Source organism: Bombina bombina, chromosome 6 (assembly GCF_027579735.1).
Source record: "Bombina bombina isolate aBomBom1 chromosome 6, aBomBom1.pri, whole genome shotgun sequence".
In the NCBI taxonomy this organism is placed as follows: Eukaryota; Metazoa; Chordata; class Amphibia; order Anura; family Bombinatoridae; genus Bombina; species Bombina bombina.
The window spans coordinates 753,174,964-753,195,982 of record NC_069504.1 but is presented as its reverse complement, the minus strand read 5'-3'; positions in this window follow the sequence as shown (position 1 = coordinate 753,195,982).

The window sequence follows — 21,019 nt, the reverse complement described above, 5'->3', positions numbered from 1 at the left end:
AAGATCAAAGTTTAATACCTCCCAGTGTTTATTTCTAATACGTATAGTTAATAATATATGAGTGACAGGTTTAGAATTAATTATAGCACCATCCACCATGTGAGCAAACATTGGATCAGGCTTTACTTGTGAATGGATTTTTTTGTCTTGGCTACTTGTAGATCTATGAATCACCCACTTGCTCCTGAGTTTACAATAGCTTGGATTTCATGTTTGTGACCCTTCCACTGAAAAGAAGCAGTAAGAGATATGTGAGAGGACACAGGAAAGCAAACAATCCTTAGAGAGAAGTTCTTACCTCCACACTTCTTTTCTCAAATTGGGCAGGAGCAGAGGCAATATCCTGCTCTGCCACAGTATAGACACAGATTCTGTGCTTTACATCTGTCTTTTTCCTCAGTGGATAGAGGGCCTCTAATAAGACCTGAAAAACAAATGTGATAGTCAACAAAAACTTATTGAGATAGCAGCTGCACCAAAAATGACACTATAACTCCTCAAAAGATAGTGTGATACAATGAAAAAATATAAGAACCAGTAGGTGGCGCTATAGGACAATAGTTGTAAATGTACCTATTATTTCATTCAGTAATAATTTCAGAAACATTTGTTTTTACAAGTAAGAAAGTATTTATTCATTATATTCATAAATTCATAAATTATTTCAAAGACATGTCACAATGAAATAAACATAACATCGATTTGATGTGATCTCAATTTTTTAAAAACATATAAAATATAGACACCGGGGTCAAATAAATTTTCTGTGCAAGTTAATAATATGTACAGGAATATGACAAATGCAATTTAGAAACAATAAATATTTGTGTAAGAATGTTAAAGGAAATTGATGTTAATAAGTCCTTCAAAAAGGGTCTAGTATTAGATGAAGATGGGTACAATTGATAAGCTGATTCACCTGATACGGTAACAAGTCTTTAGTGTTTTATCCGAGACTTTGTATTTAATTAGTGGAAGTAGCAATATGTTAGTTATAAATAGTTTAGTTATAAATAGTAGTATCTATTACAGTTTGTATCATATAAAGGTAGGAGGGTTATTTAGTTGTAGATTTAGTTTCCCATGTACTTTCTTTAGGTCTTAATACAGATGTGACCGTTAATTTTTTCAAAATTCCTTTTACAACAGCCTTACTCACGATTTTGTGAACACTGTGGAGGTCCTCTCAGGGTATTTGTTCCTAAGGTTCCGTCCTGCTTGTATATCCTTTTGTGAGTCTTTTTAGTGGATATAATGTAAAATAGAAGCAGTGGATATAATGCAGAATAGAAGTAGTGATGTTCCTATTTTCAACGTTCTTTGCCGGTCTTTTGCAAATACCGGTGATGTGTGCACACACAAACAGATCCAGTAAAGTCCTGGTCAGGTGATCTACGCGTTTCGGCGGGATGCCTTTGTCAAGATACCTGACTAGGATTCAAATCCTCCTTTTAAGTGTTTGCCAAATTAACCCTTTCTTTTTTTCTTCCAATTACTTTGTTATCAATATTGCTTTCCACTTCTTTTAATGACATATCCTTTCTTTCATCAATTTCATGCTTGTATGTATACTTGATAGGTTGTAATCAATTTGTATATTAATTCAAATGGGACAAAAAAACATCAAAGTTTGTATAAATAGATAGATAAAGCAGTGCATTAATTTTTCTTATTGTGATTAATTAATTGTGTTCATTTGTTGTATGTGTATTTTTTATGATACTTATACCATTCGGTTTATTATAAAAAATGGTATGTTCAATTTAACCTTAGTTTTGTTGTCAATCTTCTGCATGTATTCAGAACTGCAAATATATAGAAAATGCAGCTTTTGTTATTATTATATGGTGTAATTCGTTTCTAGACAAACTTGGTTAGAGATTCTAATATTTTATAACATTGGTGGAGATTTATAGTAATTAATTTTGTTTAGATTGTAATTATAATATTTGATTCAGATCGAGTTCTGAGTTTAGGCCATATGGATGAAATGTTTTGAAGCTATAAATAAGTTCTGCTTCTGCTTTTAGTAATTTTTGTTCAATATTTCCTCCTCTGGGGTCATTATAAATTTTCTTGATACCCCAATATTTTAAGGCTTTTGTATCTTTGTAATGATGCTCTTTGAAATGTTTGTAGAGGGCTGTATTGTCATTACCATGTTCTATGCATAACAAGTGTTCTCTGATTCTGGTTCTTAATAATCTGCTGGTCTGTCCTAAATATTGTAAATTACATTTGCATTGGATTAGGTAGAGCACCTGATAATATTATTAATATCATAAGTTCTCCCTGTGTTGGATGATGTTATTTTAGTTCTTTGCCTTTTAGGTCTTGCTCATATACCTTCTTCTTCTTTTTAATTTTAAACTCACTTGGTGCCAGGATACTCTTTAAATTTTTTGCTTTTCTAAAAATTATTTCAGGTTTTTTATTTATTTTTTGGCCTAATATGGGGTCTTCCCTTATCAAATGCCAATGCTTGCAAATGATCCGTCTAATGTAAGGATGTTGTGCACTAAAATTGGTGATAAATGGAATATTAATTATGTCATTATCTATATACCTTTGGTTTTCTTTTTGTTTCCTAACAGTAGTTCTTTCCTATCTAATTATCTTACCAACTTTCTAGAGTTTTGTATTAGTTCATCATTCTAATAAGACCTATTTGCATAGGCTCCTCCTCATTGGTAGAAACTGAAGGGATTGCAGGTGATATGATGTTGCCGCCCTAGCTCTCTTTCTCATATTCTACGGTCAATTCGTAAGGTCCCTGTCACAGATTTCTTAGAAACATTATCTTTCATACTTAAGCTAACACACAAACTCACATATCTAACAAACAAAAACCTATTAACATCAGGAAAATTATTTCCTTCATTCTCTTTCAGACACACCACTTTATCTCTTCTCAGTTTCTCCATTCAGAAACTCCAAAAAAACACCATGCGCACAATATTTCTCAAATATTGATAAGGCACTGGAAGCACAGAACTAATATACAGTAAAATAGGAACAATCACTGCCTTAATAACTAACACCTTGCCCTCTGAAGATAAAGAATGCAAAGACCAAAAATCTATTTTCTTTTTCACTTTGACACATACATTCTGCCAAAATTCACTCCCTTTCAAATCCTCATTAAATTACACTCGAACCACCTCAATCGCATCTTCCTGAACCAGCCACCCATCTCCACTCCCCAAAAGCTTTCACCTCACACTTATCCCAATTTACCTTGAACCCACTTGCTCTACAAAAACAATCCACATGAAGTCTTGTCCTACTCAAGCTCACCTGAGGTTTACATACAACAGTCACATCATCCATATTCGCAATTACTTTCAAACTTCTCCCACCACTACACCACAAATAATTTTATCTTTCCTTAACATTTGGAACAAAGGCTCAATCAAACAAACATAATTGGTAATAATGGACATTCCTGACACACTTCAGACCATTATACAACATTAAATACATAGAAGAAAAAAGCAATATAATCCACTGGCACACACTTAAGTAAGGTAAAATAGTAGGGCCTTAAAATAAAACATAGCTTTTATTTATAATTATTTAAAAAGTGTTGACACAACACAGGCGTTCATCTGTCTGAGCACTTTGTTTGGGACATAATTCTGCTTTTGGTGAATAACAGTAATAGAAGGTTTATTAGGCGGTTGATTTTTTGATCGATAATTTGGGACTACCTCGACGATGCCCTACATTTTTCTATAATTGTGGATTGACGCCTAGCGACAGCATACTGCTAAGCCCCCTTACTGCCCACTGCATGTGGGTTTCACGTAATCATAGACGTATTTGTGATAGGGAACTTTTTCAGTTGCTGGGTGCTACACAATGGGTATCTCTGTCCGTGGAATTTTGTCCTAATACAATTCTTCCTCCTTATTATAATTTTGTGATCACCATTTGTATTTGATTTATTTGCACTCCATTCTCCCTTACACTCAGACAGTGTCTATTTTGTTATTTTTTAACTGATTTTATTCCTGTGTTGTGTCAAACACTTTTTAAATAATTATAAATAAAAGTTGTTTTATTTTCAGGCCCTACTATTTCACCTCACTTAAGTGTACAGGCTTATATATATTTTAAATAAAAAAATGTTTGTTTTAGCATCATTTTTATATATACCAGTGGTTCCCAACTGGTTGGGGGTACACAAAAATATTGTTGGTAATGGCTCCTTCCATCATGGAAGGAAGGAGCACTCAGCTGGAAAGTGACAAGTTTAACTAAAAATGTCCATAGTGGCTGTGTGGTTAATATCGATCTGATCTCACAAATTTTAAATATTTATTTTTATGATCATTACAATTTGCCTCCCCCCTCCGAGGGCCGTGTTTAGGGGCAACCAGGCAGCTGCCAGGGGCACCAGACACACAGCAGGGCTCCTCCTGAGAATGAGATCTGAGCTTTAATCCTGTTGATATACGTACAGTCATATGCCATTCAGGTATAGCTTATCTTAAACTATTTATTATCAGGTTATTGTCTGGTATTAATTAACTATTATCAGGGTATTGTCAGATATTAATAAACTATTTATTGTCTGTGTTTACCCTGATAATAAATAGTTTATTAATACCTGATAATACCCTGATCATAAATAGTTTATTAATACCTGACAATACGCTGATAATAATTTAAATTAAAAAAAAAAAACTTTTTTGAGGGATGAGTGGGGGTAATAAAGAGAGGGGGTACTCATTAATGAAAAGCCTAATCAAGGGGTACGGGAGAGAAAAAAGGTTGGGAACCGCTGATATATACCATTATACAACATTAAATCCAAGCAAATTCTGATAAAACAAAAATACTTCACACGCATAATCTCATCCTTACCTTCTCTTCTCTCTAAAGCCTGGATTAATCTAACACACTCACCATACATTTCAACCACTAAACACTTTCTTAAAGAAAAAATCTTGTACATTTTTAATCTTTCCTGCATCAGTATACTTTTACCTTTCTCATTCATACATTTTCCTCACCCAGTCTCCTTAATTCTTTCAAATACTCTAAACCCCTTTGCCATCTTGCATACTCCATTCTCCTCCTTTTAACTTTCATCCTTCCATACTCCAATTCTCCTCCTTTTAGCTTTCATCCTTCCCTTCTAATAAAGAAAAGCTTACATTAACTCTTTACCCACTCCCACCAATCACTCACAGAATCAAAAGCCCATTTTCTTCTCTGTCTACTTCTTCACAAAATTATTATTATTATTATTTATTTGTATAGCGCTGCAAAATTCCGTAGCGCTGGGTACAGTGATAGGGGGGTGCCCCAAATTATGCCAACATTTTTATGAATATTTTAGAGGAAAAAATTGTGTTTACTAATCAGGGGTTTCATCGGTATGGAGCATGTTGGTGGCGCTATATCAATGACATCTTTGGAGTCTGGTGGGGCGACGTTGGTTCCCTTATGGCTTTCGTGAAAGATCTAAATAGTGCCACTAGGCATTTTAAGTTTAAATTGACCTGGAGTGAGGACAGTATATCATTCTTGGACAATAAGGTTATTAAAGGTGGCTTTTCTCTTAAAATTGATCTCTTCAGAAAAGATACAGATCACAATAGTTTATTGAGGTATGATAGTGCTCATCCTCAAGCTTTATTGAAAGCTCTCCCCCGTAGTCAATTTTTAAGAGCTCGCAGAATCATCTCTGATAATGCACTTTTAGATCTAAAGCTTAATGAAATGAGTTCAAGATTTGTCGAAAATCGGTACCCCCCTGCTATTATTAATAAAGAAAGAGATTATGCTTTATCTATTCCGAGAGAAACTTTATTAAGTCCAAATAAAAGGAGTAAGAAAGATGAGCATTGTCTTATTTTTGTTTCTGTGTTTAATGCCCAAAGTAACCAGATACAACATATTGTGAGAAAACACTGGAAAGTCCTTACTGATTGTAATCCAAATATAGAAGACTTTGAAAACTACCCTATGCCTGCCTTTAAACAGGGTCCCAACCTTCACCAACAATTGATAAGAGCTGATGTGGGAAATACTCAAAGGTTTAGCTCTATCTGTAGTAAGAATGAGGGTTGTTACCCGTGTTTAATGTGATCATGCTGTAATAATATGATAAAGGGTTCCCTGTTTTACGATCCCACTACTGGAAAGACATTTGAGATTAGGGGATATCATACTTGTTACAATTAATATGTTATATATATAATTAAATGCCCGTGTGGGCGGAGCTATGTAGGTGAGACGACCAGGGTTATTAGAGATAGAATTATTGAACATAAAAGTAATATCAGAACAGGGAATGTTAAAGCGCTGGTGTCTCATCATTTTTTGAAAATAGGCCATTCTATTAACCAACTGAGGTTTCAAATCATAGAACACATAGCAATGTCACGTAGGGGAGGGGATAGGGAGCGTATTCTGAAACAAAAGGAAGCTTTTTGGATTTTTAAATTAGGTACTATGGACCCAGTTGGCCTTAAAAGAGATTTGGACTTATCAGTGTTTTTGTAAAATGCTCTTGTAAAGTTTACTAAAAGTTATTATTTATTTCTGTATATTGCTTATAATGACTTGGATTTGTAAATTATAATGATAATTTCATGTACCTCCATTCCTAAGTAGGTGTGATGTTTTTAACTGATATGTAAGATTTCTTTAATAGTAATTATCTTTGAGAAGGAATGTTAATAGTTATTCATTTTTCTGACCCTATGGCGCCCTCTTGTGGCCATAGGGTATAAATAGGAGAAAATGTCAGTTGTTTGTTAGCATGAATAAGGGTTACACACCCGAAACGTTGCTGTTGCTTTTGGCTGTGTTGTGACTCCAATAAAGAAGTTGTGCTGCCTCTACCTTTTGGTTTTCTTTGATTTGCTGATTGGGGGAATGAGTAGCCCTCCAGTGTGACTTGAACACCCCTGAGAGTGCTGTACCCATCCTTGAATCCTGAGGGGTATACAATGACAAGGATTTGTAAAAAAAAATACAAAACATATCAAAACTAAATAAATTAGTACAGGAGGAAAAGGGCCCTGCTCCGGAGAGCTCAAAGTCTACAGGTTTAGGGTGCAGAGACATACGGTTGGGGGTAGCTTGTCACATCGGTTATAGTTGCAGAAGTGAGTCAGGCAGTTCATGTATTAGTTTGGTTAGGATGAGAGATGGAGGAGAGATAGTAAGCCTCTCTGAATAGGTGGGTTTTAAAGGAGCATCTGAAGCTATACAATGTTGGAGACAGTCTTATGGAGTGGGGTAGAGAGTTCCAGAGGACAGGAGCTGCACGTGCAAAGTCTTTGAGACGGGAGTGGGACCTAGAGATAACAGGTGTGGAGAGACGTAGGTCAGAGGTTAATCAAAGAGGACGGGATGGGGAATATTTCATGATGAGAGAGGAAATATAGTTGGGAGTTAGACTGTTGAGTGCTTTGTAAGTTAGGGTTAATACTATAAATTGTATTCTGGAGTATATGGGGAGCCAGTGTAGAGACTGGCAGAGCGGAGCAGCTGATGTAGATCGGCGACTTAGGTAGATGAGTCTAGCAGAAGCATTCATAATAGATTGGAGGGAGGAGAGGCGGTGTTTTGGAAGGCCATTTAGAAGCAGATTGCAATAATCAATGCATGACAAAATGAATAAGTATTTTTGTAGTTTTTTGAGTAAGGAAGGGCTGAATTCTGGAAATGTTGCATAGGTGTGAACGGCAGGATTTGGTAAGTGCTTGTATATGTGTGTTGAATGTGAGTTCTGAGTCAAGTGTAACCCCAAGACAGCAGATCTAGGGTGAGGTGTTGAGAATAGAGTCTCTAACTCTCAGAGAAATGTCAGGTGTTGGATGTCTCGAAGAGGGGGGAATAAGAAGCAACTCAGTTTTGGACAGATTGAGTTGGAGGTAGTGTGAAGACATCCAAGAGGAAATTGCAGAGAGGCAGTTGGAAATCTGTAAAGTAAAGAGGGAGAGATATCAGGAGAGGAAAGATAGATTTTGGGTATCATCAGCATTTAAGTGGTACTGGAATCCAAAGGAGGCTTTTCCAAGGGAGGATGTATATAGAGAGAAAAGCAAGGGACCCAAGACAGAGCCTTGCGGTACTCCAACTGAGAGAGGCATAGGATCACAAGATATGTTGTTAAGGGAAACTGAAAACGAGAGTTTTGAGAAATATGAGGCAAACCAGGAGAGGGCTGTGTCTCGGATGCCAAATTAATTTAGTATTTTTAGGAGGAGAGGATGGTCAACTGTGTCAAAGGCAGTGGACAGGTCAAGAAGTATTAGTAAGGAGTAGTGGCCTTTTGCTTTAGCTGATAACAGGTCATTTGTTACTTTAGTAAGAGCAGTTTCTGGTGAGTGTTTTTAGGATGGAAACCAGATTGTAGTGGATCAAGTAAAGAGTTAGTTGTGAAAAATTGAGTTAGCCGATTATAGACCAGTCGTTCCAATAATTTTGAAGCAAAGGGAAGTAAGGAGGGGTGGAGGGGTCAAGCGAGGGCTTTTTTAGGATTGGTGTGATTGACGCATGCTTGAAGGTATCAGGAAATGTGCCAGCGGTGAGAGATTGGTTAAAGAGATGAGTTAGGGTAGGGGTTAGTGAAGCAGAGAGAGAGAGGGAAGAAGTTGTGAAGGAATAGGGTCAAGTGGGCAGGTTGTGAGATGAGCCAAAGAGAGGAGTACAGAGACTTCTTCCTCTGTTACAGGAGGAAGTAGCATAGAGTTTTGTTAATAGAAGGGGTGGGTATTGCTGGGTATGAGGGGTGTGAGGTGTAGATATCTTTTCTAATGGTGTCAATTTTATTTTTTAAGTGATCAGCAATTATCTGAGCAGTGAGGTTGGTAGTGGGCAGGGGTGCAGGTGGATGTAGAAGGGAGTTAAAGGTTGAGAACAGCTTTCTGGGGTTGAATGTGTGAGATGATACAAGGGAGGAGAAATAGAATTGTTTGGTCAGGCTGAGCGCAGAGTTGTAGGACTTAAGGATGAATTTATAATGCCGGAAATCAGCACAGGTGCATAATTTCCTCCACTGCCGTTCAGCAGCCCATCAACATCGCTGAAGATATCTGGTCTGTTTGGTGTGCCACGGTTGCCATCGAGTGATTGATGTACGTCGAAGAGTGGAGGGTGCAGCATTGTCAAGTGTTGATTTTAGTGTCGAATTATACTGTAAAGACATGAGGTTTGGGCAAGAGAGGGATGAAATGTTGGAGAGCAGAGGATTCAGTTGAGTGGAAAAGTCTGTGCGATCCAAGTCATTTAAATTCCTGCAAAGTAGCAGTTTTTTGGGGGCTTGCAAAGATGTAGTAGCTAGAGTAAGAGAGAAAGTTAGTATATGGTGGTCAGAGAGAGGAAAGGGGAAGTTAAGGAAGTTGGAAACGGCACAGAGATTAGTAAAGACTAGGTCTATGGAGTTGCCTTCACAGTTGGTTGGAGATGTTGTCCACTGGGACAGGCCAAAAGAGGTGGTAAGGGATAGAAGTTTAGAGGCAGCAGGCATGTTAGAATTATCGACGGGTATGTTGAAGTCCCCTAAGATGAGAGAAGGGATGAGAGAAGGGACATTACAAGAGAGAAAATGTAGAAGCCAGGCTTCAAAGTGGTCCAGAAATTGTGATGCTGGGCCAGGGGGCTGATAGATAACTGCAACACGAAGAGCTACAGGGGAGAAGAGGCAGGTAGTAGATTAAAAGTGGCAGAGTTAATCACTGGAGTTCATCTACATCCACACTGCTTCTAATGCTATTTCATCTCATCTCTAATGTCTTCTGCCTCTGTTTACCTGGCTGCTGTTAAATGTCCCTTTAATTCCTGTTTGAATATCTGGTAATGTCTTCTGCCTCTGTTTACGTGGCTGCTGTTAAATGTCCCTTTAATTCCTGTTTGAATATCTAGTGATGTCTTCTGCCTCAGTTTACCCGGCTGCTGTTAAATGTCCCTTTAATTCCTGTTTGAATATCTGGTAATGTCTTCTGCCTCTCTTTACCTGGCTGCTGTTAAATGTCCCTTTAATTCCTGTTTGAATATCTGGTAATCATTTGCTCTGTCTCCATCTTGTCTACCTGTAATCATTTTATCATATACTTTGTCTAATTGTAATGCATCCTGTCACCCTCCCCCCCCTCTAATTTGCAAGTGTGTAATTCCTGGCTAAACCAACTACTTTTAATCAGCTGCATAGAATTATTCCATCACACTCATTTCTTATATTGCAAGCCAGAAGCTCATTTGAGCCTTGGCTCTCTGAGTCTAAAGTGCCCTTTGATTAATAGTGGCAGAGTTAATCACTGGAGTTAGAAACTGGAGGTTGAAACTGCAGACCAACTAACAGGTAAATTTAATACCTATACACACACACACAATGTTCTCCATGTCTTTTCTGCTCTCTCTGTCTGCCCTTCTCCTAAAAATCACTGCATGTCCCTATAACAACAACCCCCACACTATCCATATCTCACCCTCCCTTCTCTCATCCCCTATGCTGTCCTCTCATGAACTACTCTCCTGTATCTAGTCATATGTGCTCCTACAAATCTCACTCTCACCTTCTGTCACTCTCACTGCTACTACTGCTTGCTGCTGGTGATGTCTCTTCTAACCCTGGCCCTGCAGCAATCGCCACACTTTCACACTCTCGCTCTGTCTCCCACAGCAAAAATTTGAGGTCACGCAATACCAACAATCTCATCTCCATTAACCCACAGCACCTATCCCCTCTCTTTTCTTGTGCCCTCTGGAATGCTCGCAATTACTGAAACCTGGCTATCTTCCTCTGACACTGCTTCCATTGTTGCTCTCACTCATGGTGGTCTTCACTTTAGCCATACACCTAGGCCAGGTGAGAGACATGGTGGCGGTGTTGGCATCTTACTCTCCCCCTCCTGCTCCTATCAGTACCTATCTCCATTTCCATCTCTCTCCTTTTCTTCCTTTGAAGTCCACTGCATCCGCCTGTTTTCCCCCCTCTCTCTCAGAGTGGCAGTTATCTATCGCCCCCCTGGACCAACCTCCCAATTCCTTGACAACTTTGCTGCCTGGCTTCCTCACTTTCTCTCTACAAATACACCTACCCTAATTCTGGGGCACTTCAACATCCCTATTGACAACCCCTCTGCCCCTGCTGCCTCTAAACTTCTCTCACTCACTAACTCCTTCGGCCTCTCACAATCCACGCTATTCCCTACCCACCGTGATGGACACTCGATTGATCTGGTATTCTCCTATCTATGCTCTCTCTCTGATGTTGCCTGTCGACCATTTCCCATCTCTGACCACCATCTGCTCACCTTTAATCCCAATATAGATGCTAAACCTACTTCCCCCTCTCGCCCCCGCACCAGTAGAAATCTGCACACTGTGGACCCTCCCCAACTCTCCAATCCTATTAATATAGCCCTCTCCCTCACTTCCAGGATATCCTGCCCTGACCTTGCTATAACCCACTATAACAATACTCTCTCCGCTGCACTTGACACTCTCGCTCCGCCCCAACTTCGCAAAGCCCCACGTCGTCAGCTCCAGCCCTGGCACTCCCAACAAACACACTACATACAAAAATGCTCCCAACAAACACACTACCTACAAAAATGCTCACGCACTGCTGAACGTGCCTGGAGGAAATCCCGCTCTGAACCTGATTTCCTGCACTATAAGTTCACTCTTTACTCTTACACCTCTGCCCTTCGCTTAGCTAAGCAAACATACTTCTCTTCTCTTATATCCACTCACTCTTCAAACCCTAAAAGACTCTTCTCCATCTTCAACTCTCTCCTCTACCCACCTGCACCACCCCCTCATCTGCATTCAGTGCTCAAGACCTTGCTGACTATTTTTTAAATAAAACACTTGCCATGTGAAGAAACATCCCAACACAAACCTGCAATCTCCCAACTTCACTCCCAGTCACCCCCTCTGCCACTCTCTGCACCCTCCTCCCAACCACTGAGAGCGAAGTGGCTTCCCTTTTGTCTTCCTCTCACCTCACTACCTGCCCACTTGACCCTATTCCTTCACATCTAATTCCCCCTCTGTCTCACTCCGGCTTTTACTCACATATTCAACCTATCCCTTTCTACCGGTTCATTCCCTGCCTCCTTCAAACATGCAAAGGTCACCCACATCCTCAAAAAACCCTCCCTTGACCCTAACTCCCCTGCAAACTACCGCCCCATATCACTGCTCCCGCTAGCTTCAAAATTACTTGAAAAACTAGTTTTCAATTGCCTAACCCAATTCCTGTCCACCAACTCATTGCTCGACCCCCTGCAATCTGGCTTCCGTCCTCAACACTCAACTGAGACTGCCCTCACCAAGGTTACCAACAATCTCCTTTCTGCTAAAAACAAAGGCTACTACTCTATACTCATCTTACTGGACCTTTCTGCTGCTTTTGCCACTGTTGACCATCCCCTTCTCCTACAGACTCTCAGCTCTCTTGGGGTCTGTGACACTGCCCTCTCCTGGATTCACTCTTATCTCTCTAACAGATCCTTCTTCGTCTCTTCTGCTGGTGACTCCTCCTCTCTTTTGCCTCTGTCTGTTGGAGTACCTCAAGGCTCTGTCCTGGGTCCTCTACTCTTCTCTATTTACACTTCTTCACTGGGTAAACTTATCAACAGCTATGGCTTCAGCTATCATCTCTATGCTGACGATACCCAGATCTACCTTTCCACCCCTGCACTCTCTCCTTCTGTCAATTCTCACATCAGCGACTGCTTATCTGGCATTTCCTCCTGGATGGCCTCTCACCACCTAAGTATAAACATGTCCAAGACCGAACTACTTCTAATTCCCCCCTCTAACTCTACTCCAGTTTCTAATTTTTCCATCAATGTTGGCGGCACCACTATCTCCCCATCACCCCAGGTCTGCTGCCTTGGAGTCACGCTTGACTCAAATCTGTCCTTCATTTCCCACATCCAATTGCTCTCTTCATCCTGTCCGTTTCTAAGTGCTGAAACCACGAAACAGCTAATCCACTCCCTAGTAATTTCCCGACTTGACTACTGTAACAACTTACTAACTGGCCTCCCTCTCTCCCACCTCTCTCTGCTCCAATTCATCCTTAATGCATCTGCCAGACTAATCCACCTCTCTCGACGCTCTGTTTCTGCTGCACCTCTCTGTGAGTCCCTTCACTGGCTCCCCATTCACAACAGAGTTAAATTCAAAATTCTCACCCTGACCTACAAAGCCCTCACCAATGCTGCCCCACCCTACCTGCCCTCACTTATCAACAAATACACTTCTTCCTGCCCCCTAAGATCCAACAACGACCTGCTTCTTGCGTCCTCTACCATCACCTACTCTCATGCTAGACTACAGGACTTCTCTCGGGCGGCACCAACCCTCTGGAATGCACTTCCTCGTGCTGTCAGACTTGCCCCTAACCTCTCCTCCTTTAAACGTTCCCTAAAGACCTTTCTGTTCAGGGAAGCTTATCACCCGACTTATTAACAAACTAACTTCACTTAACTAACAGCTGCCCTCTATCTCCTCACTAATATCATTCTCACCTTTGCAGTCCCCACCTCCTGTTTCCCATCCTACCCATCTAGATTGTAAGTTCCCACGGGAATAGTTCCCTCAATTCCCCCTGTTTTTGTCTGTAAAATGTTGTCGTATTGTTTCTCCATTGTATTGTTATCCTTGTACCCATGGGCAGAGCTGCGGAATCTGTTGGCGCTTTATAAATAAAGAATAACAATAATAGTATGAACTTCAAAATATGAGAAGGAAAGAGAGGGCGGTGAAGGAATGCAGTGAAAGGTACTGTGTGGAGACAGGAAAATTCCTACTCCCCCTCCTTGTTTGTCTCCTGGTCTGGGAGTATGACTGAAGTGCAGGCCGCCATAGGACAGAGAAGCTACAGCAGTTGTGTTAGAGGAGAAAAGCTAAGTTTCAGTGAGGGCTAACAGGTTAAGTGAATGTGATATACATAGGTTGTGATACAGATTGTGCATTCCATAGGGCACAAGAGAATTGGGGTGTGCTAACAGAGGTGCAGTTAATGAGGTTTAGGGGGTTATGTGGGCAAGGTGTATGAGGTGTCATTTGGGGTAGTGAATTGAGGGAAGCAGAGGGTGGACCTGGGTTAGGTGAGACATCCCCAGCTGCAAGAAGAAGAAATATGGTGAGTGAAAGGAGATGAGAATGTGTCTTATGCAAGTGTTTAAGTTTAGAATCAGTGAAGCATGGCTGGATGAGGGATGTGAGATAGGAATAGAGTTCATGTACATTATAGAGGGGGAAGGTAGAAGAGAAGGGACAAAAGGCAGTTGTATTGTGTTATGCAGGGTTAAATGGATTCTGTCCTTTCACACATACCACAGATTTAAGATTTGTAGGGGCAAAAGGCAGCTATATTGTGTTATGCAGGGTTATAATGGATTCTGTCCTAAATAAAAATGTGTTAAGAGAAATTAGGAAAAAACGTAGGACATTTAAATTATTCAAAGAAAATAGTACAGACTCAACATTCCATATTTATAAGGAATGTAACAAAGCATGCAAAAAAACAATCAAATTAGCCAAAATTGAAAATGAAAAATGAATTGCAAAGGATTCTAAGTCTAACCCTAAAAGGTTCTTTAAGTACATAAATAGCAAAAAATCTAAGAAGGACAATATAGGTACATTAAAATGCATGGAGGGTAGCATGATAAATAATGACAGGGAGAAGGCTGAGGTACTAAACCAGTTTTTTTCTTGAGTATACATAAGAGAGGGAAAATTGGATGATACTTTGGAACAAAATAGAACATGCTAGTCCATACCATTAACTGGGTTATGTTTAGAGCATATCAGGAAAAAAATGGATAATATTAAGGTAAATAAAATTCCAGGCCCAGATGGAATATACCCAAGGGTGTTAAGGGAAGTTAGCACTGTTATAGACAAACCTCTACTCTTAATTTTTCAAGACTCATTATCCTCAGACATGGTACCCCAGGATTTGCGTAAAGCTGATGTGGTGCCACTCTTCAAAAAGGGAAGCAGGGATGATCCAGGAAGCTATAGACCAGTTAGTCTGACATCAATAGTGGGGAAGATATTTGAAGGGATTATATTGATGAGCATATTCGTGTAAACAAGATTATGAGTTCTAATCAGCATGGTTTTAGGAGAAATAGATCATGTCAAACTAATCTAATTAGATTCTACGAGGAAGTAAAAATATAGATAAAGGGGAATCAGTTGATGTGATATATTTAGATTTCACAAAGGCATTTGATACAGTGCCACATGGGAGATTAATGCACAAAATTAATGGACTGGGAATAGCTGAAAATGTTAGCTCATGGATAAATAACTGGATAAAAGATAGGGAGCAGTGAGTAGTAGTAAATGGATCATACTCAGATTGGACAAAGGTAATCAGTGGAGTCCCCCAGGGATCAGTTCTTTTTAATATTCTTATAAATGACTTGGAGCAAGGATTAAATAGCGACATCTCTATATTTGCAGATGATACTAAGTTAAGTAAGGTCATTAGGTCAGAGCAGGATGAACTTTCATTACAAAGGGATCTGCAAAAATTAGAAGTATGGGCAAGTAAATACGGGAAAATGCAAGGTTCTACATTTTGGAAGTAAAAATAAGCAGGCAACGTATTTTTTAAATGGGACAAGACTTTGCCAAACAGAGGAGGAAAGGGATTTGGGAGTAGTAATAGATAACAAGCTAAAGATAGGTGCACAATGCAGGGCAACGGCTTCAAAGGCTAATAAGATACTAGCATGTATTAAGAGGCATTGACGCAAGGGAGGAGAGCATAATTCTGTCACTATATAAAGCCCTGGTAAGACCTCACCTTGAGTATGGAGTGCAGTTCTGGGGACCGACCGCAAAAAAAGATATTGCAGAACTAGAAAAAGTTCAGAGAAGGGCCACAAAGCTAATAAGGGGATTGGAGAATTTAACCTATGAGGAGAGGCTAGCCAAACTGGGTCTGTTTTCTTTAGAAAAAAGGCGCTTGAGAGGTGACATGATTACTTTATATAAATATATTCAAGACCCATATACAGATATGGCAGAAGCTCTGTTTATTCCAAGAAAATTGTTTCTGACAAGAGGTCACAAATTAAGGTTGGAGGAAAGGAGATTTAATCTCCTGCAACGGTAACGTTTTTTTCACTGTAAGAGCAATAAAATTGTGGAACTCATTACCAAAGGAGGTAGTGAATGCCAATACCCTAGATACATTTAAAAATAGTCTGGATACATTTCTGTATATAAACAAAATTCATGGATATGATTGCTAGTATGAAATGGGTCACCTTTTAGTGGGGTTATTTAAGCTTAACTGGAGCTTTTTGTAATTATTTTAGATTTGTATGGGTTGAACTCAATGGACTTCAGTCTTTTTTCAACCTTATCTACTATGTTACTATGTTACACATACCTAGGGAGAGAGGAGAGAGAGAGAGTGTTGTAAGCAGGGTTCCAAGTATGTTCCAAATAGGTTCCAATTATATACCAGTCACTGTTCTTTATATTTTGTTATCCATATATAATATATTCCATAATATATATCCTCGTTATAACTCCCTACACTTATGAACTAACACACTTAGAGCACTACACATGCTGCACTGATCTCAAAAGCAAGCTTGATGTAAATTCTCAACAATCCATTCATCCATGCCCAACAATCCATTCATCCTCCAACAAACTCACATTTAACTTCCACACACTCCTTCCATACGCTCCATACTCAACTCTCACCTTTTTACTCACTTCAAATACAATACATACAATTATGTATTTAGGGAGCATTTGAAGGAGGACATATTAGGGGAAAGAGTGAGTTCCAGAGGGTTGTTGCCGCACGGGAAAGTCCTGCAGTCTAGCATGGGAGGAGGTGATGGTAGAAGATGTAAGGAGCAGGTCATTGTTGGATCTTAGGGGGTGAGCTGGAGTATATTTGTTGATTAGTGAGGACAGGTGGGGGAGCAGTGTTGGTAAGGGCTTTGTAGGTCAGGGTGAGAATTTTGAATTTATTTTTGCTGTAAATGGGGAGCCAATGAAGGGACACTCAGAGAGGTGCAGCAGATACAGAGCATTTGGAAATGTGGATTAGCCTGGCAGAGACATTTAGGGTGGATTGAAGGGGGGAGAAGCAGGAGAGAGGAAGGCCAGTTAGTAGGTTATTACAGTAGTCGTCGGGAAATTACCAGGGAGTGGATTAGCTGCTTAGTGGTGTCAGTACTCAGAAATGGACGAATTTTGGAGATATTGTGTAGGTGTTTGCAGCAGGATGAAGAGAGCAATTTGATGTGGGGTATGAAGGACAGATTGGAGTCAAGTGTAACTCTGAGGCAGCGGACTTGTTGTGATGGGGAGATAGTGGTGCCACCAACAGTGATAGAAAAGTTAGAAACGGGAATAGAGTTAGAGGGGGGATTAGAAGGAGTTTTGAAAAAGGGAACTCCAGCCCTGGCAGATTTCATAAAAGAAAACCTTGGTCCACACAAAAGGAGCTCAGTCTTGGACATGTTAATTTTTAGGTGGTGAGAGGCCTTCCAGGTAAAAATGCCAGAAAAACAGTCGATGCTGTGAGAAAGGACAGAAGGAGAGAGCAAGGATGGAGAGATAGATATGGGTATCATCAGCATAGAGGTGATATTTAAAGCCATAGTAGTTGATGTTTACCAGGTGAAGAAGTATAAAAAGAGAAGAGTAGAGGACCCAGGACAGAGCCTTGAGGTACTCCAACAGACAGAGGGTATGAAGAGGAGGAGTCACCAGCAAATAAGACAGGAAAGGGTAGTGTCACATGGACCAAGAGAGCTTAAAGTCTGCAGAAGGAGGGAATGGTCAAAGGTATTAAAGGCAGCAGAGAGGTCAAATAAGATAAGTGTAGATTAGTGGTTGTTGTTTTTAGCAGAAAGAAGACCATTACTAACCTTGGTGAGGGCAGTCTCAGTTGAGTGTTGGGGGACGGAAGCCAGATTGCAGGGAGTCAAGCAAGGAGTTTGAGGACAGGAAGCGGGTTAGACGGTCGACTCGTTTTTCCAGGAGTTTTGAAGTTAGTGCTCAAGACCATCAATACGGGTGGTAGTTTACAGGAGAATTTGTGTCAAGGGAAGGTTTTTGAGGATGGGGGTGACCTTTGCATGTTTGAAAGAATATGGGATTGAAAAGGTAGAAAGGGATAGGTTGAATAGAGGAGCTGAAGTGAGGGTGGAAGATAGAGAAGGTATTAGTTTTGAAGGTATAGGGTCAAGTGGGCAGGTAGTGATGCATGTGGAAGACAATAAGGAACCCACTTCATTCTCAGTGGCTAGAGGGAAGATGCAGATGGGGCGACTGGGGGTGGAGATAGACTTGTGTCGGAATGTTGTTTCAGATGGTATGTGTTTAGTTTTAAAAGTTTTCTGACAGATCTTGAGCATTAAAGGCAGATGAAAAGGTGGGTGCAGGGGGGTAGAGAAGAGATTTGAAAGTGGAGAAGAGTTGTTTAGTGTTTGAGAAGTAAGTAGATATAAGAGAAGAGAAGTAGGTTTGCTTGGCTAGTGAAGGGCAGATGTGTAAGAATGAAGAATTAACTTATTGTAGATGAAATCAGGTTCAGAGCAAAATTTCCTCCAGACACGCTCATCAGTACATGAGCATTTTTGCAGTTAGCGCATTTGCAGAGAGTTTCAGGGCTGTAACTGATGATGTGGGGTTATGCATAGTTGGGGAGGAGCAAGAGTGTCTAGTGCAGAGGAGAGATTATTATTATAGTGGGTTGTAGCAAGGTCAGGGCAGGATATGATGGAAGTGTGGGGGAGGAGTTGTTGAATAAGGTTTAAAAATTGGAGAGGATCTACAGCATGCAGATTTCTACAGGTACAGGGGCGAGGGGTAGAAGTAGGTTTAGCCTGTGCATTAAGATTATAGGTGAGCAGATGGTGGTCTGAGATGAATAAACAGGCGACAGGTGATGTCACAGATAGAGCAGAGGTAGGAAAATACCAGGTCAATAGAATGTAGGATCAATCTACTTCTAACCATCACCCTGCAAGATTTCAGGGACTTCCGGCTGCTCTATCTGGGACAATGTCCTCCATAGAAGATGACCCGTGATCTGTAGTGCTGGGAGCAAACGCAGTGTCAGTGAATGTTTCTACAGTATCCCCCTTGGTGGGTCCTGCTTCCACAGGCTGCTGCCCCGCAACCTGATTTAGCACTCCAAGCAACCACCTGAGCAAAAGTCCAGTAACTGTAGACATTATTGCTTTAAATGTCCAGTAGCCCCACAGTGCCAACATTTTTTTTTCCTCCATACAATTTACTGAAAATGGCCTGGTTCACCTTAATTCTGGCAAGGAACATTAGACTTACAGTTCTCCTTTGTATGCCCAAACTCTTGACACTTTCAGCAATACTGAGGCATAAACGGATACAGAAGATAACAATGATTACTATTGATAGGAAAAAATTGGAGAGGATGCTGTCTCTTGTCTCATACAAAAAGGCACATAAAACCTAATTATCCCAGTAAATGTGTCATAAGCATTTGTAAGTCTCTCAGCAGGACCCACACAGGAAAAGTATCTCCACAACCAGTTCACTTTGAAGGAGTCATTAACAAATGGTTTATACACATGAACCAGCACACCCACTTTGGTTTCACCATACTACGAGTGAAATGAAAACCCTGCAAATCAGGGTGATCCTTTAAGGACACAGCATTTTAAAAACAGTGTGATGCAAAGTCTTCAGACGTAAAGGAATAATCAAAAGCACCATGCTTGGAAAACAATTGGATAGAAAATATCTCAGGACCCCAGTGCAAGAGTCCATGAAGGCCCCCCAAAAAATGTTTTTTTTATTTTGACACATTTTATTTTTTTTGCAACCTGTTACACAGTATAACAATTTCAACTTACTGTTATCATCAACAATTTAACAAGTAATTTCAAGTGTGTTATTTCTCTAGATGTTCATAGATATTTAAACTTGTGCTCTTAAAGACAAATTATATTAAAATCAGTCTGAACATCTGTCTGAGAAAAAAGTATGTTTAATGCAGACAGTAGATTTAGAAAATATTTATATACATATATACGCGCAAACTTACTCAAATTTCCACAGAGGCAGCAGAAAAGCTTCAAGAGAAGAGATCAAAACAGGGCCAACAATAAAAACTTCAACTTTTCAGGAACTGAAACTATTTCACACATTCAACTTATTTCTCTGAAGGAGGACCTGTAAAATGGAAATGTTAATATTTATTATATATAGCATATATAAGTGATTGTAAAGTATAATTAATTAAAGCCCAGCATTAAAAAATACTCTTAAAAACAGGGGCACTTTAATGAATAAAACTTTACAAACACGCCTTTTTTTAAAAATACTTACCTTTTTGTTACGGGAAACAGGCCGCTGATCCTCCGCCCGTTTCTCCTTCTGTATTTTGCATATTGATGACAAATCTGGCTTTCTCCAATCGTTGCAAGCCCCACGAGCTGGAAGCCAATAGGAGCATGCAATGTTTGGAGAAAGCCGGATTTGTCATCGATCTGCATAATACAGAAGAAGAAGCGGGTGGATGATTGGCGGTCTGTTTACAGTAACGAAAAAAAAAGCCTTTGTAAAGTTTAATTAATTAAAGTGCCCCTGTTTTTAAGAGTATTTTTTAATACTTTAAATCACTTTAACGGGGTTTAATGAAAGAAGCATTGAACAAAAACAACCATGCATTCAACTCAACTTGTTAGTTCAACTCGGAACCAAGCATGCAAGGTTCAACCAGAAAATGTTAGTGTAATTTGTAACAAAACTGAAAAAGTGTTTAGAGTAGCTTGTCACGGAACCTATATAACTGCACACTTACTACTATTATTATGTTAATAATATGAAGCCTTGGTTTTGCTTCTGGAGTCGTCTTCAATGATTTTAATGTTCAGTCTTCTATCTCTCTCATTTTCTATGCTTAAAGGGACACTGTAGCCAAAAAAATTATTTTGTGATTCAGATAGAGCATGCAATTTTAAGCAACTTTCTAATTTATTCCTATTATCAAATTATCTTC